The sequence below is a fragment of the Anguilla anguilla genome, chromosome 10 (assembly GCF_013347855.1).
Source record: "Anguilla anguilla isolate fAngAng1 chromosome 10, fAngAng1.pri, whole genome shotgun sequence".
NCBI lineage: Eukaryota > Metazoa > Chordata > Actinopteri > Anguilliformes > Anguillidae > Anguilla > Anguilla anguilla.
Window position 1 is genome coordinate 41,061,550 of NC_049210.1, and position 20,759 is coordinate 41,082,308.

The following is a 20,759-nucleotide window of genomic DNA, read 5'->3' on the forward strand; positions in this document are numbered from 1 at the left end:
CGCACCCAGGACGCAGAGTCCACCAAGCGCTGCCCCCCCCTGCAGGGGTCCAGGTTGCCGCGGAGATGAGTAACGATCCTCGCAAAGTAATGACGTGCGCGGCTTGTTTCTCCCGACCCCCCTGTTTCTCCCGACCCCCCTTTTCCACAGTTTTCATTACGAAGACGCAGAAGCGCAGGGATGATATTCAGGGCAGGATCTCGCCCCCACAAATCTCCCAAAAAAAAAAAAAAAGGCAGCCTACTTGGCATTAGAAGGCCATAAATTGCTGAAGCTCATTAAACATTCATGGCATGGGTGGCATTTGGAGTTGGCCAAATCCCGTTTAAAAAAAGAAGGAAAAAAAAAGATGAAACCGAAAGAGAGAGGAATGTGAAGGCCCAGTAAAGGTCTGGAAGGGGGGGGGGGTACAAGGTTAAAAGTGCAAGCTCGGGAGCACAGGGGACACGGTGATGTGGCGGGGGGGGAGGGGGGGCAGGGGGGACGACATGCTGAGAGCAGCAAACTTCCTCCCTGTTGCAGTGCACCCCTGCAGCCGCAGTGCATGAATATTGAAGCAACCCCCCCCCCCCCCAAAAAAAAAAAAACCAATCACTCTATAGGCTTTATATGAACATTTTATACTCTTTCTCCCCATACCTTGCCTTGTCCCCTGCACACATACCACAGACACACACACACGTATACACACGCACGCACACACACACGCACAAACACACAAATGGTATGTGACACTGTGGAATCGCAAAGGTGCGCGTAAATGAGAAGGAGAAAGACAGACAGCCCTCATTTGACAGTTTCACTCCACAGGATCCGCCATTTTCCTTTTTATGGGGATTTAGAGCCCATCTTACTGACCCCAGGTTGCCAGACGGCAGCGATCATGATTGTTTTTTCTGAGGAGAGTTGGCTGACTTTACACACACACCCTGGTACCTGGCTAAGGCCACAGTGGAAGAAAGCTTCCCTTATGTTCGCTCTCTAAATGTATCTCTATTTCCAGAACAACTGGAGTCAGGACTGATGAGTGTTTCTATATTTTTTGTCATGTGTCAGATTCAATTTACATGTCTGAACCCCACCAAAATGGCAATGTGTTTTGTGAAAGCAATTTTGTAAATGCCACAAATTAAAATCACTGAAACAGACTTAATAGTAACCTTAACTCACACCTAAACCAATCAGACCAATCAGACAAAAAGAAACAAGCAGGCCCTGCAGTCTGCAGCACCAGTAGGATGACAGACATTCCACGTTACCGTCATTAAACGAGCATCTTGCCTGAGCAACTATCCAGTAGTAAGCAAGTCATGTGACCGGGAGGTTACCAGTTCAAATCCCAGGTAGGGCCCAAATCTCCTGCTTGAGTAACCATTGAGCAGTGCTCAACAAGCAGATCCTGTAACTGAGTTACTACTTGAAATCCCTGGGATAGGGGTCAGGTTTCCAGACTGAGGAATTATTCAGCAATGGTTAACAAGCAGGTCTTGTGACCAGGAGGTTACCCCTTCAAATTCCAGGCAGGGTCAAATGCCAATGCTACCTTGAGTAAAGCACAAAAGCTGAACTGCCTGAGTAAATATCTAGCTGCATAAATGTGTACAAGACAGTGTATGCAAACAAAAAAGATACACAGCTCACTCTGGATGAGGGTGACGGGCTGCTGAGAAAATAGAAAACAGAAAACTGTCATTTATGAATTTATCGTTATTGTCCCGCGTAATTATTCAAGTGTTTCCTGTGAAAGATGCTGCGCGTGCAATATCTTTCCGTGAGAGTGAGAAGGGAGGGAGGGAGGGAGAGGGAGGGAGAGGGAGGAGAAGAGGAAGAGAGAGAGAGGTTGTGTCCCCGTGCGCTGCCTTGCTGCAGTTGTGCGTTTGAAGTGAAGACCTTCTCACAGCCAGCACCATCTGCCCACAGTTAATTAACACTTCTGCACGACAGGCAGACACGGAGGAAGAGAGAAGAGAGAAGGACAGAGAGGGAGGGAGAGAGAGAGAGAAAGAGAGCCAAGGAGAGACAGGGGTGGGTGAGGGGGGGGGTGGAGAGAGTCACGCAGAGCAGAGATTGTGCATCTGATGTTATGAGTTGATGTTTTTATGGGGCTTTATGGCTGTGGAACTGTTTTACCTGATCTATTCAGAGGGGGGGGGGGTACGAGTGGGGGTGGGTGGGTTTGGACGGAGGGAGGGGCAGTGGAGGTAGAGAGACAGGGAAATGGAGAAATACACAGAGGAGAAAGAGGGAAGACCGATTGAGAGGATACAGAAAAAGGACAGGACGGTAGAGACTGGCAGGAGGGAGTGCAAGAGGAGAGAGGGAGGAGACTGAAGAGAAAGAGCAGGAAGAGGGGGGTAGCTGACCCTCTCGTCCCTGTCTAGCAGTTGACAAAATTCCAAAAATTGAGCAAGCGCAATATAAATATATATATATCATTTATTTCTTTTAAGTGTGTGAGCTGCAGAAACAGGGGAGGGAGGTATTCGTGTGCACGGCCCCCCACACAGCTCAGCTCAGGTTACACAACTGGCAGATGTTCACCCCCTCCCCACCCCCACCCCCCAGCAACCACCTTACTTCCCCCCCAGCAAACCACCGCGCTTCCATATGCCCTGTTTGCCCTCTTTCTTCACCAGATTGAACAGGCCTACGATGACACAGGGTGTCTGTGGCTCAGCCTTACGTACCGAGAGGTGAAGACCAAGCGGCACCAGTAAAAAAAAAAACTAAAAAAAAAAGCAAGGGGGGGGCGGAGCTTCCTCTGTGACCTCATCAAGTTCTCCCTCAGGCTTCCTAAATCTGCTCATCTGCTCACGCCACAGTTTAGCTGGCTAAATAAACCCGCCCATCTGATCACCCTAATTGGCTAAATAAATGAATCTGTCCCCCTCCCCTCTTCTCCACCTCGGCTCATGCACGGTGAGCATTCCGCCACAAAATGGCTGCCGCCCAGGTGGGCACCGGGCACATTGTTGGGTGAGGTGAGCCGCCATCCACTTCACTGTTCCACAAATGCAATCAGTTATGAATAAAAAATAAGCACTTGTGACCTAAACAGCAGCAATGGTCCCATGCAACTTGAATGAATGAATAAATCAATAAGTAACTTAAAATATTTTTGCCTGCCTAGCTATTTTATTCTAACTGAAAACGTAAACAGAATTTTTTTAAGTTCGATATTAAGTGTACGTGTCCACTGTGAGATTATCAAACATTTTTCTCCTTGTGTTAACAACATCCACATTGTTCCAGAAGTCACTGATTAAGTGTTTTGTTTTTTTTTCAGAATAATAGAGCTTCCCAGACTCTTAAATTTCATTATATTTAAGCAGACATGTAGATACACACAGGAACAGACACAGACACACTTGCCCTATTGGAATCATCCCCTCCAGAGAACAGCAGATTTACCCAGGCTGAAGGCCCTGCAGGCTGGCTGTGAACAAACCATGCCCCCACACCCTTAACCCCTCCACCACCACCTCCACCTCTCCTGCCCCAGCGCCAGACCAACAGCCCCAAACCATGCCCCCACCCCCTCCACTCCTCCACCTCTCCTGCCCCAGCGCCAGACCAACAGCCCCAAACCATGCCCCCACCCCCTCACCCACTCCACCTCTCGGCCCAGCACTAAGAGAAACCTTGACGACCACGGCGTCGCCACATCACACAACCCTGACATCAAACGCCACAGGAAGTACAGCAACAGCAGCAAAGGGGATTCATAAATAAAGAGAGAGAGAGAGAGAGAGAGAGAGGGAGAGGGAGAGAGGGGGTGGGGGTGAGATGAGAGTGAGGGGGAGAGAAATTGTATGGAGATATATATAATCTGTCACAGATATTTAAATTTCATAATGAATATGTTCTGTGTTGTATTGCTTTGGCTCCACCGCTCTGGTTGTTCTGCCAATAAAGCATCAGTGCACTGAACAAAGAGAGTGATAGATAGAGAGAGAGAAAGAGAGAGGGAGGGGAGAGAGACAGGGGAAGAGAGAGGGTGTAGCATGGGGGGGGCACGGCAGTACACAGTACAGTGTTTAGCCCATGTTGTGTAAGATCACAAATATGTGATTGGAACATTCGTAACTGAACATTCTAATGCTGATGTAACAACCTCTACTGAAAGCAATGGAGTTCTAGAACACTGACTTGGAATTTTTAAAAAGAAAATTCCCCCAAGAAAATCTATTCTTCCAAGGGTTAATCCAACACAAACAGCTGGCCTACTTGCTACGGAGCTCACTTAAGAGTCTCCTCTATTAATCGTGCAGCCAAATGGAATCTGGGCAAATCTCATTACTGGAGCATGCATAATTTATACGCTCATCAAATTTTCACTAAAGCGAGGGGAAACAGTAAAAGGTTAACAATTAAAGTTTTAAAGTGCCCCTTCGCACACTTTATCGCCGTTAAACGACCGTCACGTTTAAGGGCTGGCGTGTCTTCAGGGGGCAGGCGCGCGCGCGTGCACGAGCGCGTAGTGCACCTTTCCGGAAACATCCACAGCTCGCCTTGCCGAAATGTCAGTGTTGAAAGAAAAAAATTAAATTAAATAAAAACGCTTTCAATGGGGGAGCCAAACAGAGCTAGGTAGTTGCCTTTTCTCGCTGTCATACTGATCCATTACTGACAAGAAGAGAGGGTGCTATGACAACACATTACATTTAGTCACTTGTTAAGCAGAAACTTTTATCCAGAGCGACTTACAAAAGGAAGTTCCTAAGTGTGGTCAAAGGGGTTAATTAAATTAGGTCAACAAAAAAAAAAAGATAAGTACTACAGCACAAGTAACTCTCTATAGCCAATTAATGTAACAGCGGTAAGTGTAAGGGGTCTATTAGATAACGTGTGCCCATGCTACTTCAAGAGCACACAAGTCATTATTACAGCTCATAACTCATGATAACAGCTCATGATCGACCTCCTCCTCTCGCAGGGCTACGGAGTTGCACACAACCTGTGTGACGCAAGAACGGTGCTTTCCTATAGCGGCAGCAGTGTGGCACAGCAACTGGAGGAGGTTGCAGGTTCACAACCCAGGTTTGGGGTTAGGGTGTAAACAGGTGATGTGACCTGTATGAGCAGGTATATATGAGAAACACAAACCTGTGCTGACGTTCAAACTCGGCCTTTTGGCTGAGTTGTGCCAGGCTACTGGCAGGGAGACTCCAGAACAGAGACCTCCCCAGGAGCAGCCAGTCACAGTGGATATGGGTTCACTTTAACTGGGACAGTGGTTGTGGGACGGAGGGGAGGGGAGGGCAAGGGGGGGGGGGGGGGGGGGGGGGGGGGGGGGGGGGGGTCTTAATGCTTCGTAAACCTGGAAGGTCCTGTAGATCTGTGCGCTCAAATTGTTCCGTCAATACCAGGACATTTGTCTTGGGGAAGCAGGGCCCCTCTGCCACGGGGCCAGATTGCCCTGATTGGAAAGAGATATATGTCCTCTTCTCCCCCCCTCAGCCAAGCCGGGGGAAGAAAAAAAAAAAAAAAAACAATAAAAACACAACGGCAGCGCGGCTATTTTCACACCCGGGCGGCCCCAGAGCGGCCCCCGGTCGGCCCCCGCCGGCGGCTGGCGTTAAAGATCCCCCTTAAGAGCCGATGACGGAGAAACTAAAGAGACACCCCCACCCCCCTCCACCCCACCCCATCCTTCAATCCCGCCTCTCTCTCTCTTCCCCTCCCCTTCTCTCGCGCCGCACGTCAATATCACTTTAACGCGGCCGCCGGAACGGAGAGACTTTTACGGCGCGGACGTGAACCGGAGCGAGGAAAACAAAATAAAAGCGTTTCAATTACGCCAGGGCTACGAGTCAGGGCGTCGCCGCAGCGTATGTATTATTCACCGGGCTTCTTTTATTGTGATTTTTTATTAAAACAGGATAAATTATGCACAGAATGGCCACTCAGCAATACAAACACACGCTATGTTTACGGCCTAGCTGGCAGGATTGAATTAGTGCTCGTCCAAGACCACGCTTCGCCACTAAGGTCAAAAGCATACGGTAACGGCGCCGAGCTGCAAACAAATCACCGGACACACGTCCCCTCCTCACCCCCCACCCCCCCCCCCCACACACACACACACACACACACACACACACACATCCCCCCCCCCCCCCCCCCCCCCCCACCCCCCCCCCACACACACACACACACACACACACACACACACACACACACACACACCCGCTGCTGAAACCTCCAGGCATCCATAACACCTCTCCGGAAAGATCCATCAATCACACTGGAACGCCCAGCCGGGTAAACTTAACACACACTCTGCCCCGCACCCCCTTTATTAAAAAATGTTTAAAAAAAAAAGTCACACCTAGCAGCTTGAATCCAGACTAATCACGTGTTATTGAGCCACCCCACACACCTTAAACACCCCGCACCCCCCCCCGACCACATCGGCTACGAGACTCCCCACCTCCCTCGTAGGAAAAACAAACTGCCCTCCTTTCATTTTGAAGAAACCATAAATAGTTTGAAATCCTTGCGAGTAACTTAACACTAAAGCCTCCTCTGCCCAGACTTTGTGTGCCCCCCACCCCCTTATTCTCATTACCTGTCTATACACTGTGAGAGAGGACATAAACACACACACCTTCCCACACACACACACACACACACACACACACACACGGCTGACGCAAAGTGAAGCTTCCTGCAAAAACACAGAGTAAGGATACCTCACGTCTGCCCTCTAAAATGCACACACTCACACATGCATGCGCGCACACACACACACACACACACACTGCAGAGGACACCATATGCAAAGTGACAGGCAAAATCATTTACACATAAAAACACGCTGACACACTAAAGAGACGAGCGAAATAACCAAGCGTATGCACATCACCACACACACACACACACACACACACACAAAGACACACACACACACACACACATAGACACACACACACAAACACACACACACACACACGTGTGTACAGCAGCCCTTCCTCGGCGAAGTTGCCATCCTGGAGTACCTTTCCCTCTGCCCAGCAGAAGCAGATGCTGCTTGGGGTGCTCAGAATATCCGAAATGAAGGAGTAGACTCCCAGCCTCATGGTGACGGGTTGCGAGAGGAGGTGGGACAGACCGGAGCGGAGGAGGAGGAGGTGGAGGTGGAGGAGGAGGAGGAGGAGAAGAGAGGAGCGGGTTCCCTCGTTCGGGCGGAAGAGAGAGCGGTGCTGCTGTTGCCGTGACGGCGGCGGCGGGACCTCTGTACTGGAGCTCCGCTCCCTGCTCACGCGCTGACAAAGACAACAGGTGCAGCCCAGGAACCGGCAGCCAATCCCCCTCCCCCCTGCCGTCCTCCGGACACGCGCAGGCACGCACGCGCACATACACACACACGCACGCACACACACAGACACACTTACACACACCGCACGTACACATATACACACACATACACACACGAGCACGCACACACACACACACACACACAAGTACACACGCACGCGCACACACACACACACACACGCACGCACACACACAGACACACACGTGCACACACACGTACACGCACACATACACACGCACGCACACACACACATACACACACACACGCACGCACACACACAGACACACTTACACACACACGCACACGCATATACACACACACACACATATACACACACACGTACACGCACACGCACATATACACACACGCGCACGTACACACATACACACACACATACACACGCGCACGCACGCCCACATATACACACACGCGCACGTACACACACACACGCACATATACACACACGTGCACGCACACACATATACACACACGCGCACGCACACACATATACACACACACGTACACATATACACACACGCGCACGCACACACATACACACGCACATATACACACACGCGCACGCACACACATACACACACACGCGCACATATACACACACGCGCACGCACACACATATACACACACGTACACATATACACACACAGACACACACACGCACGCACACACGTATACACACACGCGCACACACACACGTACACGCACATATACACACACGCGCACGCACACACGCAGACATGCCCATAATCACACAAACACACCCACACACATGCACACATACATACACATGGTTATAATTACACACTAACTCACACACGCTCATAATCAAACACACATATGCAAACAAACACGCTCACACCCACGCGAGCACACACACAGTCATGCACACAAGTAAACACACACACACACACACACACACTCATGCATGGAGAGATGAAATGCATGGAGACACACACACTCACACACGTGCAAATAAGCTCTCAGAAACACATCATTTCACAAGAGCTTTTCCTCACAAAAAGACATGTAGATACACTGCATACACATTAATGCATGCACGCAGTAAAATGCGCATGTGCCTGCACACACACACACATGCATAAGCAAGCATGCACTCATGCACGCAAGCATACACACACAAAAATGCGCACACACATCCACCCACACACACGCACACACTCACACTCACACGCACACGCACACGCACACGCACACGCACACGCACATGCATATGCATGCATGCATGGCCACACAAAGCAAATGAGAGGACGGGACAAACAGACAGGGTGTGTCCGGGAGCATCTGCTGCGGCTCACGGAGGGGAGACCTCACTCTGAGCCCTGCATGCGCACTGCGCGTTTCGCATGTGCTGCACTTCTGCTGCATGGGCGCATATGCCCTCTGCAACCTTTACCGCAGGGAAGGGAAAAACAGCGCCGATGTCAAAATGCATCTCATCTTCTCACCCACTGCCCACTACTGGCTATAAATAATCATTAAAATATCATCATGCTTTATGTGTTTAAAAAGTTACTTTCATGGTTACACAACGGAGGTTAAATATTTTGTTGGTGAATACTGAATTAGAAAGGAACTGGCTTTAAAGAACTGTGGAATTCCTCAGACCTGGTATCCCTGCTCGCCACCAGGAAAAAATACACATGGCGAAGCACAAACAAGCATAAATACACAACATATACAGACACGCACACATACACACTAAACAGAGACAGAAATATGAGCAAACACACAAACTGGCCCACATGGATTTTTAATCCCATCCATTTTACAGTATTGATTCATTTGGATTTACTGAATTCTGTGCTGGGGGGCAGCTTCTACCCTGGAAGACAAATTGCTGGGGGGGGACATGCTGAAAGGTGCGTCTCAAGGTTTCAAGGGTTTTGATGGGTTCAGATCTCCTTTGGGATCTGAACCCATGACCTCTAGGGTCACCCGGTTCAGAACCTTATTCTATCTCAAGGGCGGCACCATTGACCTTGGCTCACAAAGATTTAAATCAACTCCCTGTGTAACCAGGCCAATTCCATTCCAGTTTACACACTATAATTCTATTTGGTCTTCATTCATCTTAAGACAGTAAAGCATTGCTTTTGGGTCACAGCTGGTGTCATTTTATCATTTACGCAAAAAAAAAATTAGATTTGTTTTCTTAGTGTAAAACTAATATTTTGCAGAGACACAACAGCAGATTGTTTCAACAGATCATAAATTATAGAGTATACACACATCATATGAAGGACATGTATACGAAAGCATTTTAAATACTTTCATGCAATTACATTATTGTGTACAGTGAACTGACCCCCTTGGGGTCATGGGTTTTGCTTCTATTTTTTGCTGATGTTGTCTCTCTAGGCGCCCAAGTAAACATTTTTTTATTTTCTTGAGCACACATAATTTTTTTGCTAAATATATTAGCATCCAATAAACAAAAACAACAGGATTGAGAGAATTAGACTTCAAAATAATTTACCCGGAAACAATTTAAAGTCTATGTTTTAATAACAAAAGCAAAGGTCTATGTTTTTTACAAAAGCAAAAAATGTTATTAGAATATTTGCCCCAGAGCTATTCATATTTACGTAACTGTTTTTGAAAAGCACCGTCTGTAAATGCTATATATAGATAATACTACTCGCTACAGAAGGTAAAAAAAAAAAACTTCACTTAATCCTCATTTCTTGTGTGTAGCAAGCAAATTTGTTTTCAAAATAATCCTCATCTAATCTATGTCTGAGCAGTCTGGCGGAAAAATATCTTTGCGATTCGTTTCAATTCAGATAAATCCTTCAAACTCAAAACGGATGGAGCGTATTGAGGTTTTGTGAGTACAGAAAATAATCTAATCGCATAAAAAGGTGGAGCTATTTTATATTGATATAAAAAACGTAGTTGCTCTCAAGCCATCTGCGATACAATGTATGTGACAGGACAGAATTGGTGCCTATCGACTGAGAATCTACACAGAAATAATCAGAACTCTAGTTTTACAGCATTTCATTTTACAAGACTGCATTATGAGATAGAGCCGTTTGTTTTCTCCATCTGCCAACAAAAAATGTTGGGTATTTTTTGGTCACAACCAAGTAACCTCACAGTGACATGGGTAAGTGGCTCCCCTAAATGAACAGCAGTACCTTTGTTTTCTCACGAGATGGTGGGGAAAAAATCCCAACCTGTGACTCTTCAGATTTTTACCCTACTGCAGGATCATATTTGGGGACCCCTGTCCAAAACGAAGCTATTAGAGAGGTCATACCCCCCACAGTTAGCACTGATTGTTCCAACCAACAGATTCTTCAACCACACATTGCTTCCGTTAATTATAAACATTTATTTAAAAAATTAAAAAGGTGTATGGCATTAAAAAATACAAATAGTGATCAACATGTAACTTTGTTAACTTGTAAAAACACTTAATGCATGAAATAGACTTGGAAGATTTATTTATTTACATAACGCATTGATATGTTAAAATGAAGATATTTGTGTTCATTGGGAAAAAATGGTTTCATGTTTTTGTTCCATCAATTTCCAGAAATACCCCCATTTTCCACTCTATTCTAGTCCTGTTCCTCTTTTCCCCCAAACCCAAACCTCATCAGTTCTCCCTACTCATCCTGTCTGCTCCTGTATTTTCTAAACCCTCATTCCATCTTTCCCAAAACATGATCCCGATTTCTCCCTCTTCATTCCCCAAAATCACAGATCCTTTGTGTCATTCTCCTTGTTTTTAAAACAAAGACACCCCCCCCCCCCCGATAGACAGCTGTTCCAACTACTATCCAAAAAATAATGTCCCTCTGTTCTTCGTCATTCCCAAAAACACTGACCTCTCTCTCCCTCCACTTCGCTAAAACACTGACCAAATCTTTCCATCCACTCCTTATTCACAGCTCGATGAGCAATGGTCCCTGTCCGTCCACTTTTCTGAAGTACTGATGACCCAGTCTTCTCCCTCCCCTTTCCCCCAAAAACACTGACCCAATCTTTCACACCCTGCCACCCCCCGACCGAAAGCACTGACCCCCGGGGCACACTTACTCTGCAGATTTCCAGAAGCGGCGGGGGGGTGGAAGGAACTCGCGCTTGTTGAGCGGGGCGATCCCAAGGGCCGCCTGCATTATGGTGAAGTATTTCTTGTACTTCATTTTCCTCCTTTTTCGCACCGTCCTGCCACAACGGGGGCGAGCCTATCGCGCCGACGCGAAAATACGACTACTGCGCCGAGCACGACCGGCAAAGCTCCCCGGTTTCACCTTCCATGGCCGGTTGCCGTCGCGCGGCAGATATTTTAATTTAATTTTTTTTGCCCCCTTCTTCTCTCCTGCCAATGACAACAACTGCAACAAGGACAAACGTTTTGTTGGACAAAAAGAAAAAAGTAAAAGGGGGAAAAAGCAGAATCTGAATGAGAATCTCACAAGCGTCATTCTTACATAATTCTAAAGAACCTTTAAACATTACACTAATGAAAGAGCTCCACGGGGATAATTGTGACACTAAGCTGCACCAGATAACGCAGATTCCCCACGTGCACTATAATCCTTAACCACAGCTTAGTCCTGGATCCCAGAGCAAGCATTTTTACCCTCAAAAAGCATTCCTACCCTCAAAAATCATTCTTTCCAACCCGTAAAATATAAATAAATATGAACATAATACCTGTATCTTTAAGAAAAATCTGTTTGAGTTCAGGAGAGGCAGGTTAAAGGGTACACCCAAAACGGTGACCCTCTCAAGCATCAGTACTATTATACTAATAAAAAAATTCCCTTTTTGTCCCATAAAAACACTCTCTCACACACATATATATATACATACACACACAAACATGTGCTTGTAAGAACAGCATTCAGAGTCCAACCAATGGCAAGCTTTGGCGATGAAATTACGCGCTGGCAACTCGCACGGAATAGATTACATTCTGAACGGTTTCCTGCACCTGAGATCTCACTGGAGCGTCCAGCAGGAAAGAGGTGGTCAGGTGCATGGGGTGGGCACGCGCCAACGATCAGAGAGCCTATATATATATATACACACACACAATCAAACCATTTCTATTTCCACATGGCTGCATGAAAACACTGCATGGGACATTTTGATTTATTTTTAACGGTGAATATGCTCAGGGATCTAGGGCATTCGGTACACCTGTACAGGGGGACATTCTCACAGCCGGGTCGTACCGTTCATTTCGCCTGAGGGAACCAACCGCCGCTTGGGTTTAGGGGGATTTTACGCCATTGTTTCTTGGTTCCAACAGCCTTGCTCTTAGTTTAGGCCATTCTGTGCAGTCCGCTCTTTGATCCACTTAAGAGCATCAAGTATTGCTTAAGGTCATTTTTTAATGGTGTTATGAAAACGTGACATTTGCTTTTGCGATAAGACAAGCGAAACATTACAACTTCACAACTAATTGAGAGCCGGTGCGTTAGTCATTACGCAGAACTGCAAAAGCACAAAAAAGACTAACCATAAAAAACACGCATCAGTGATCACACGTAGGCTAGAATTAAACGGAAATCATACAAAGCTGGCAGAGGCTGAAATAAAGTGGTGTTAATGGGAGCATTCAGAGCAGTATTACCTCCACCCTTAATAAATAAAGCGCTTCATCTTCGCGCGTCCATCATTAAAACGGCGGGAGGCAGATAAAGCCTCACCTCTAGCGCAGAGACGGCTCGTGGGCTCCAGAGAAGAAAAGGCAGGGTCAGGCAATGCCGGGTCAAATCATTATTTTAAATACTTTAATCCTTCAGACACTGGCACAATTCCAACAGACTACTGACAGTTTTAAGAGTTCTGATACATGCAATTTATAAAAGACCAGAGCGACATTCTCGTTTAATGCGATTGTAGCTACGTTCTCAGGGAGCAGCATGAGAGTTTATCCATTTTTTCCCCATGTGCAGTACATGATAATTCCACATACATATCTGACACAGGTCTGCAGTGAACATCGTTTTAAAATCCAACAGCAGTGCTTTAAAAGTTGTGCCATCTGCGGCCAACTGCCTAATGTGCAATTGTATCAAAATGGACGCAAGATAATATTGTCTGTGCATGTCACGTGATATTAGACAGGATATAGACAAGCGGTACACTTTTGCAATTAAATTACTTTTTTTAAAGGTTCTTATTACTGAAAATGATTTTGTGCAAAGTACACCAAACTGCAGGGTGTGTGTGTGTGTGTGTGTGGCGGGGGGGGGGGGGGGGGGGCAAGTGACATGCTACCAGGTAATGAATCGTATGATGAACCAGATCAATTTTGTTTGCCGCGTGAATCAACTCCAAGAGGGAACATGACTGCCAAGCTTTGACACACGTTAAAAATATGCGCCGATAAACTGATGCGCGGATTTAACCTGGCCGTCAGGCAGCTGTGCATCTGGCTTGCGCAATTTTCTCATCTGTAAAAAAAAAAAAAAAAAAAAAAAGTAGAAAGCACAATTCCCTAAATGTAGATGTGTTCATGCTCTAATACACCCAACACAGTCCATGCGCACAACCACGGGTGCACTGTGCGGTCGTCTCTCCATAGGAACAAGAGAGCTCATGCGTCTCTTTATGGTATTCCTATTTTAGACGCTTTTATGCATTCGTTTATTTTGTGAGTGCAAACTCACAGGGATTGGCCAGTCGCAAAGCACCACTCTGGCCACAGAAGGCGGTGGATTGTCTGCCAGCTTTTATGTGCAGATCAGTATGCAGATAAGGGCTTTAATCAAAGGCAGACACAGGGACAGAGCGCAGGGCGTCGCTACCGCTGCAGGTGTTCAACGTGATTCAGCACTTAAGTGCTCAGTTACAGCCACTGATTGGGCCACAGGCTCCACAAAACCTTGTTTCCAAGGCCTACACTGGCTGCTGATTTGAAAGGACGCCACCCACAAAAAAACCCCCAGGACCGGAGTTTGTGTTCCAGGGGCCTGGTCTACGATACACGCAGGCTTGGAGTCTGGCGTGTTTGCACGTTTGAACAAATTAGCCTGTCCTGATAGTCTAATAAAGCCCCAATGACAATTATCAACTGAAAAAGCTTTGTTTTAACCACTTCCTTTTGGATGTCTGTCAATGCCATTATAAGTCTTTGGTTATTTCTGCCATATTTGTCTTTGAAGTTTTCTTGCACGTCCGCATCCTGGGTGAAAGTTCTCCAGCAGCCCAATAGTCACAGACTTTGAAATAACCATAGACCGGGATTACGGTTCCTGTCCCGGGTTTTAAGGGGTTGCTTCTGTCAGACGTGCCTGTCAGAATGCATCCCTCACTAAATCTGCTGGACAGCCAGCCACATCTGCAAAGTCAGGGCTTTTGGAATGAATTCATTAACATTTACTTTCAAACAAATATCAGGTTTCCCCAAAGGTAAAACAAGGTGTGAGCATTAGATATGCAAACAATGCAGCCAGCCTGCGTCCATCTCTTGACCAGACAGTTTTACGAGGCAAGAGATCAGAGGCTGAAGTGATTCTTCAAATGTTATCAACTGGTTTAACCACCCCTCTGAAATAACTTTATATAATAAAACCAACAGAAGTAAAAAAATATATATATATATATCACAAGTGCGATGTAAAATGCAATGACGATAATATCTTCAGTCATCGACTGATGTATGCATTCATGGTTGTTCCCATTGGTAGGCTACGTTACAAAAATTATGAAAATTGGTCAATTTCTTTATTGTAAATATAAAATTCACACACAGAAAAAAGGCCTTGATCTCCCTCTTTTGGCTATGAGCCACGATCCGTTCTGATAAGTTCTCTGTCGGGTATCCATATACATAAACCGCTAATCTTTTGTCGGAATATTCTCAATGCGTGGATAAAAATAACCCGACATTCATCAAGTGCAGTAATCCTGGATTTTTTTTTTTTTTTTTTTTAAACATGCTACATGACATCAATAGTCATGCACGCAAATACAAATGAGATTAAGCATTGAACCGCGCATTAATTTACATCTTAATTGCGCAGTGGCAGGCATGACCTTGAGCGAAGGTCACAGAAGGTTCCGGAGTCATTTCTGATGAGACTGTTTTCACAGTAACCTGTCGACCACAAACACGCCTGACCTGGCACAAAGAATGTGTGGCTCCATAAGAATGGAGCTGGCGACAGTGCATTAGAATCATAACCTTGACCAAGTCACTGAAACCAATCTGCTGATTTTGCTTGTTGCATGTGGCTGCCCTGTAGGAGGGATAATGGTTAAAGGTTGTGGGATTCATTCATGGGTACAATTTCCTCGAGCAAGGTATTTAACCAGAATAGCTTCGGCATATATCCAGTTGCATCCAGTTGCGTAGGGCGGCAGTGTAGCACAGTGGGTAAGGATCTGGGCTTGTAACCGAAACGTCATAGGTTCGATTCCTGGATAGGATACTGCCATTGTACCCTTGAGCAAGGTACTTAACCTGAATTGCTTCAGTATATATATCCAGCTGTATAAATGGATGCCATGTAAATGCTATGTAAAAAAATTGTGTAAGTCGCTCTGGATAAGAGTGTCTGCTAAATGCCTGTAATGTAATGGATACTATGTAAAAATGCTGAAGTTGTATAAATCGCTCGGGATAAAAGTCTGCAAAATGCTGGAATGGAATGGACTGTCGGTCCCAGGAGCGGTAGCATTCACACAGACTGTGATATAATCTATAATTATAATCGGCGCGGAAAAAAATACGTTTTATGGTCTGAGCATGATCATCTTATGCAGACTCCCATGTGACAGGGCAACCGATCCATCAACTTAAAAAAACGGTATTGCACTAAATTTTATGTTTTATGTTCAGCGGTGCCCAGTGCTACACACACTGTATATAGTTACAAAAGCTAAAGTCTCAAAAAATGCAGAACTGCAAGTAAACCAAGGGAAAAAGACCTCTTAAAAGCCTGGGGAGTGGCCTTAACAGAGGAGAATAATAGAACAGAACAACAGAAGGTAGTTTGGTTTCCCACCAGTAACAAATCAACAGGGTTGGCTTAGACATGATACAAGTACATAAAATACAAGGCATATTACACTAAAACTAAATGTCACATTTGTACAGAAATGCACACACAACATAAATGTCCGTGTATGTACACAAGTACTCATGTACATAGTTGCACACTTTAATTACAAAAGGCCAGGAATGAGGAAAACGACATTCCAAAAGTAATAAATACTTTTTAAGAAAAGCTTTGAGTTTTTCCCCTCATAGAGAGGTCTATATAGGCACCAGATTTTTTCAGACCCCGTTTACTCTGTCAAGAGAAATAGGACCACTGTGTGTGTGTGTGTGTCTGTATAAATCAGGCTGTTCTCCACTAATACCCCAGAGATTCCCCTAAACCATCAATATTTGGCTGTAAGGATTTTAATCAACTTCACCTGGAAATTTATGTTTTTCAGTCCATCATAAATTAGCAATTAGTTTGACACTGCAAATTCCCACAAGCATACACACACACACACACACACAAACATACACACTCACACAACTGAATGTGGGGAATACAAACACATACAGTATGTGTAAGTGTGTTTGTGTCTGTGTGTGTGTATGTGAGTATGTGTGCAGTAATGTTTGCATATATCATATATGTATGTGTGGTGTGTAGGTATTTTCACAAGTGTAGGCCTCTTTGCATGTGTGTGTGCTTACACATGCGTGTATGTGTGTGTGCATATGTCTGTATGTATTTGTTTGTGTATGGGCATGTTTGCATGTGCATGTGTTTGTGTGTACAGGTGAACTCCACTGGGCTGAGGTGTGTTTCGTATCGCAGAGTATTTTGATGTTCACAGGAGTGTCTCTATCACACCTGAGAGTGTCTATTCGGAACCAGGCCAGAGCACCTTTACATGACCCAGCACTTTAAGGCCTGCGGTGTTTGGGCCGTTGTGTTGCTGACGCTGCTCTTAGTCTCCGTGTAACCACTAAACAGGGCAGGGAGGTTTGCATAATGCAGCCACAGCTGCCTGACCGATCGATCCCAAACTCCCCCCCCCCCCCCCCCACCCCCACCCCCACCCCCACCCCCACCCCCACCCCCACCCCCACCCCCCACCCCCACCCCCCACTCCCCCTGCCCAGCACTCCCGGGCCATTGCCTTAACTGTACACAGATCTCTGGGGTAATACCTCCAGAACCGGCAAGTCCAGAAGGGCAGGGGAGAGAGAGGAGAGAACAGAATCTGGAGAAGTGAGCACAGCAAGGCTGGAGATGTGGAGTCAGTACAAGGCACCAAAACAAGGGTGTGTGTGTGTGTGTGTGTGTGTACATCCAGCTATATAACAGAGCCACAACTTGGTCAGAGCAACCTGCCATAAATCCCAAATGTCTGATTCTAGTAAGACTCTTTAATCAATCCCCTAGTTACTTCTATGCATTTTCAGAGGTCACAGGCACTAAAAGGTCTTGACCCAATCCCAAGAGTTTTATCACATCACTGGAGAATTCTCCACCTGCCGAGGAACCTAATTTCACGAAATGAGAATTCACTGCAAAAAAAACAAAAAAGGATGCGCTTAAATTAAAGTGTGATTGATTTCCCCAAAATATGGAATACTAAGAATCCCCAATGACCAAATATGCCTGTTCCACATTCAACCTGCTCATTCAACAACCCAGGAAAGTGGGTAGGAACAGGAGGGACTGTTCTGCCAATCAGATATAGGGGCGGATTATGCTGACTTTCAGTTCCAATAAATGTAATTTTCCTGTCTGCTAAAATTTTCATTAATTTCAATAACTTTGTCATATCCATAATTAATATGCAGGTTTATTTGGGGGAAATGAACAGTGCAGGCCCGTGCCAAATCCCTGCCAGCCAGAGAAATCAGGACGACAAATTAAAATGACAATACACAGCTCTACACAATTAAGCAATGATTAATATTTTAATGACATTCATAATTAATGTTTTAATACTTAATCCTTTCAGACCAACGTTTGTTTAATAAAATGATGAAAACTCGGTGCTGTGTCCCTGTTTCACTTCCTATTTCATAACAACATATTCCCAAAAATACAAAACGGCTTGTATGTCTACGTTAAACAAGGTCAGTTCCCCTGCTTTGATAACGCCCAACAGTAACAAGCTATTCAAGCAGGATGTACATCTGCGCATGCGTGCGTCTCCAATTAAAGCAGGCCAGTAACAAGGGCAGACCTTTTTAAACGGGCTGAACAAGTTCCGTTTTAGATATTTAACAAAAGCAGGAAGTCAGGGGCATTCTTTTGTCTCTCACAATACATCTTCATTTCAAAAGATTGAGGTTGCGTTCCGTTTAAAGGCGAAAACAGAAAGCCAGGCTGTCCTTTTTCCAAGATTAAAATGGTTTTGTCTCGCAGGTGACAGCTAGGCTCAGATATGCTATGTGGGTGCAGAAATTAAGACAAATTACTCCGTTCGTGAGGAACTGCACAGATTAATGGCTTTTCATTTTGACAGTGCATTCGCTGCATTCTGAAAAGCGGTGTAAACGTTTCTTTCCTCAGCAAGCGATGTTATCTGAAAAGAACGGCTTCGTAATCCACCGTCTGTGTGCTTTCTGGGATGACAGTGCCGCTTTGTTTACCTTATCGCGACGAGATCGATATGTCAACAGTAAACACGGCCTCCATCATCCCCACAAAGATAAGTCAAGATGCCAGAGTCTCTCTCACAACCTCCGGGTCTGTGCTGCTCTCTCCAATGCTCCGACCAAAAGCAGAAACGCTTCTGGGGAGACCTTGTTCTATAAATAGGCCTGTGCTGGACTCCTTGTTGCAGAGAGAGAGAGAAAAAAAACGAGAGCTCATCAATAGGTGTGTGTGCCCCCTGCTGGGTGCTCGATCACCATCAATCAGTAACAACAACCTGGACGACGAGACGGGACTGCAGCACGATCTCCTTTCCGCGCTTGTAGCGGGTTTGGCACAGACGAGTTCAGCACGTGAACGTCCCCTACAGAACGTGACGTCGCCCGGCAGTGAAGCAATAAAGTGCGATTAGTTCATTTTCGCCTGAGACCTTGGTCTTTACCTGCGAGGGGAAATCATATCTTTTGTTACGTGTGCAGGCCAACCCCCCGTTACACCCTGTGGAACCTCTCGGATTGAGTGCATAAATCTGCGCTGACTAGCGTTCACGCGTTAAAACCTGGGGCTGGAATCAGAAAACCAATCGATCAATTTCTCTGTTTTTGTATAGCGACATTTACCAGCAAGTTACCACAGAGCACTTCCCAACTGGTCTGGAGATCACAGTGCTTTTCAGGCCATGGTTTTAGAAACAACACAGGTTAAAGACATTCCCTTGAACAATTTGTCCTTGACTCTATAACTATAAGAAAACAAAGCCAAATACGAGGATCAAATGGCTGCTGAATTGATGGCACACTGATTGACACAGACCTCGCTCATTACTGCTACTTCTAATCAAAGAACAGCTCCCAATACTGCGCTTACAGTCGGTGTAACATAGACATTCGCTCAATTAGAGCGGCTTTCGTGCGCTTCAGACGACCAACTGACGGTCCCATCTGCAGGCCTCGTGTAGCCTAGTGAAAGCGGTTTGCCTGTGGTTTTATTTTGGACTCCTGCCAATAAATGAAACCAGCTTCATTTGTCACAATACAAAAAGTACAGGACCTGTTCAACTGAATTATAGATACAGATATCCGCTAACCTCATTAGGGGGAAGACACAATGAGGCTAAAACAATGCACGACTGCTCCAACAAATGCAAACAAGCGAGGACAAAACAAGCTTGTTAGCCAAATAATTATAATTATAATTTCTACCCACAGGTTTATCAACATTCAGATACAATATTTTCACAGTGCGATCGGTGTATTGTATTTGAATGCAGGTCCACGACCATACCAGAGGTAACCTCGGGGTATATATTGCCATGGTAATTTACACTGCACAGGTAACCTCGTCCGGGGCAGGTGATGTTCTGGTTATCAGATTGAAACATTTAAAAGCACCGCCCTTTGACCAATCAACTTGGAGAAGGGCGTCCCCATTCCTGTAGTGTCACGTAGAACTCGGGGGTGTTTTCTCAGGGCGGAGGTTATTTAAAGATCGAATTAATCCTCTGGCATTCTCTGTGGATATACTATAGGACTAAAAATATATACATTATCATCAACGGTGGGAGTACAACACATATGCGAGTTTATCGAACCCTACGCGTCCATATCTACTTCCCATTAATTATGGAACAATGTCTTAAGTCCCACGATTACTCAGTTTTTTATACACTGTGGTGTGATTGCTTCAGGAAATATTTTTAATATAATGTATCAATCGTAAGGGTTAGGTTATCACATTAGAAATAACCTGTATGTGAGAGCGTATATCTATTCTTTAGCAGTGATAGGGTAAAGTAAATAAAGTATATTAAC

The 20,759-nt window shown here is 45.6% G+C and overlaps 1 protein-coding gene across 3 annotated transcripts in view; it reads right to left on the reverse strand.

Annotated features, from left to right (window-relative positions):
* The window catches only part of LOC118237445 (tight junction protein ZO-2-like), an 87,999-nt gene that overhangs the window by 65,889 nt on the left and 1,351 nt on the right, over nt 1-20,759 (reverse strand). The window contains exon 2 of one of the 3 annotated variants that reach the window (XM_035436158.1): nt 18,945-19,128. The exons of the other annotated variants lie outside the window; for them this stretch is intronic. The gene's annotated coding sequence lies outside the window, so the exon portion shown is untranslated. The remainder of the gene's footprint in view (nt 1-18,944; nt 19,129-20,759) is intronic. 3 annotated transcript variants of the gene reach the window in all.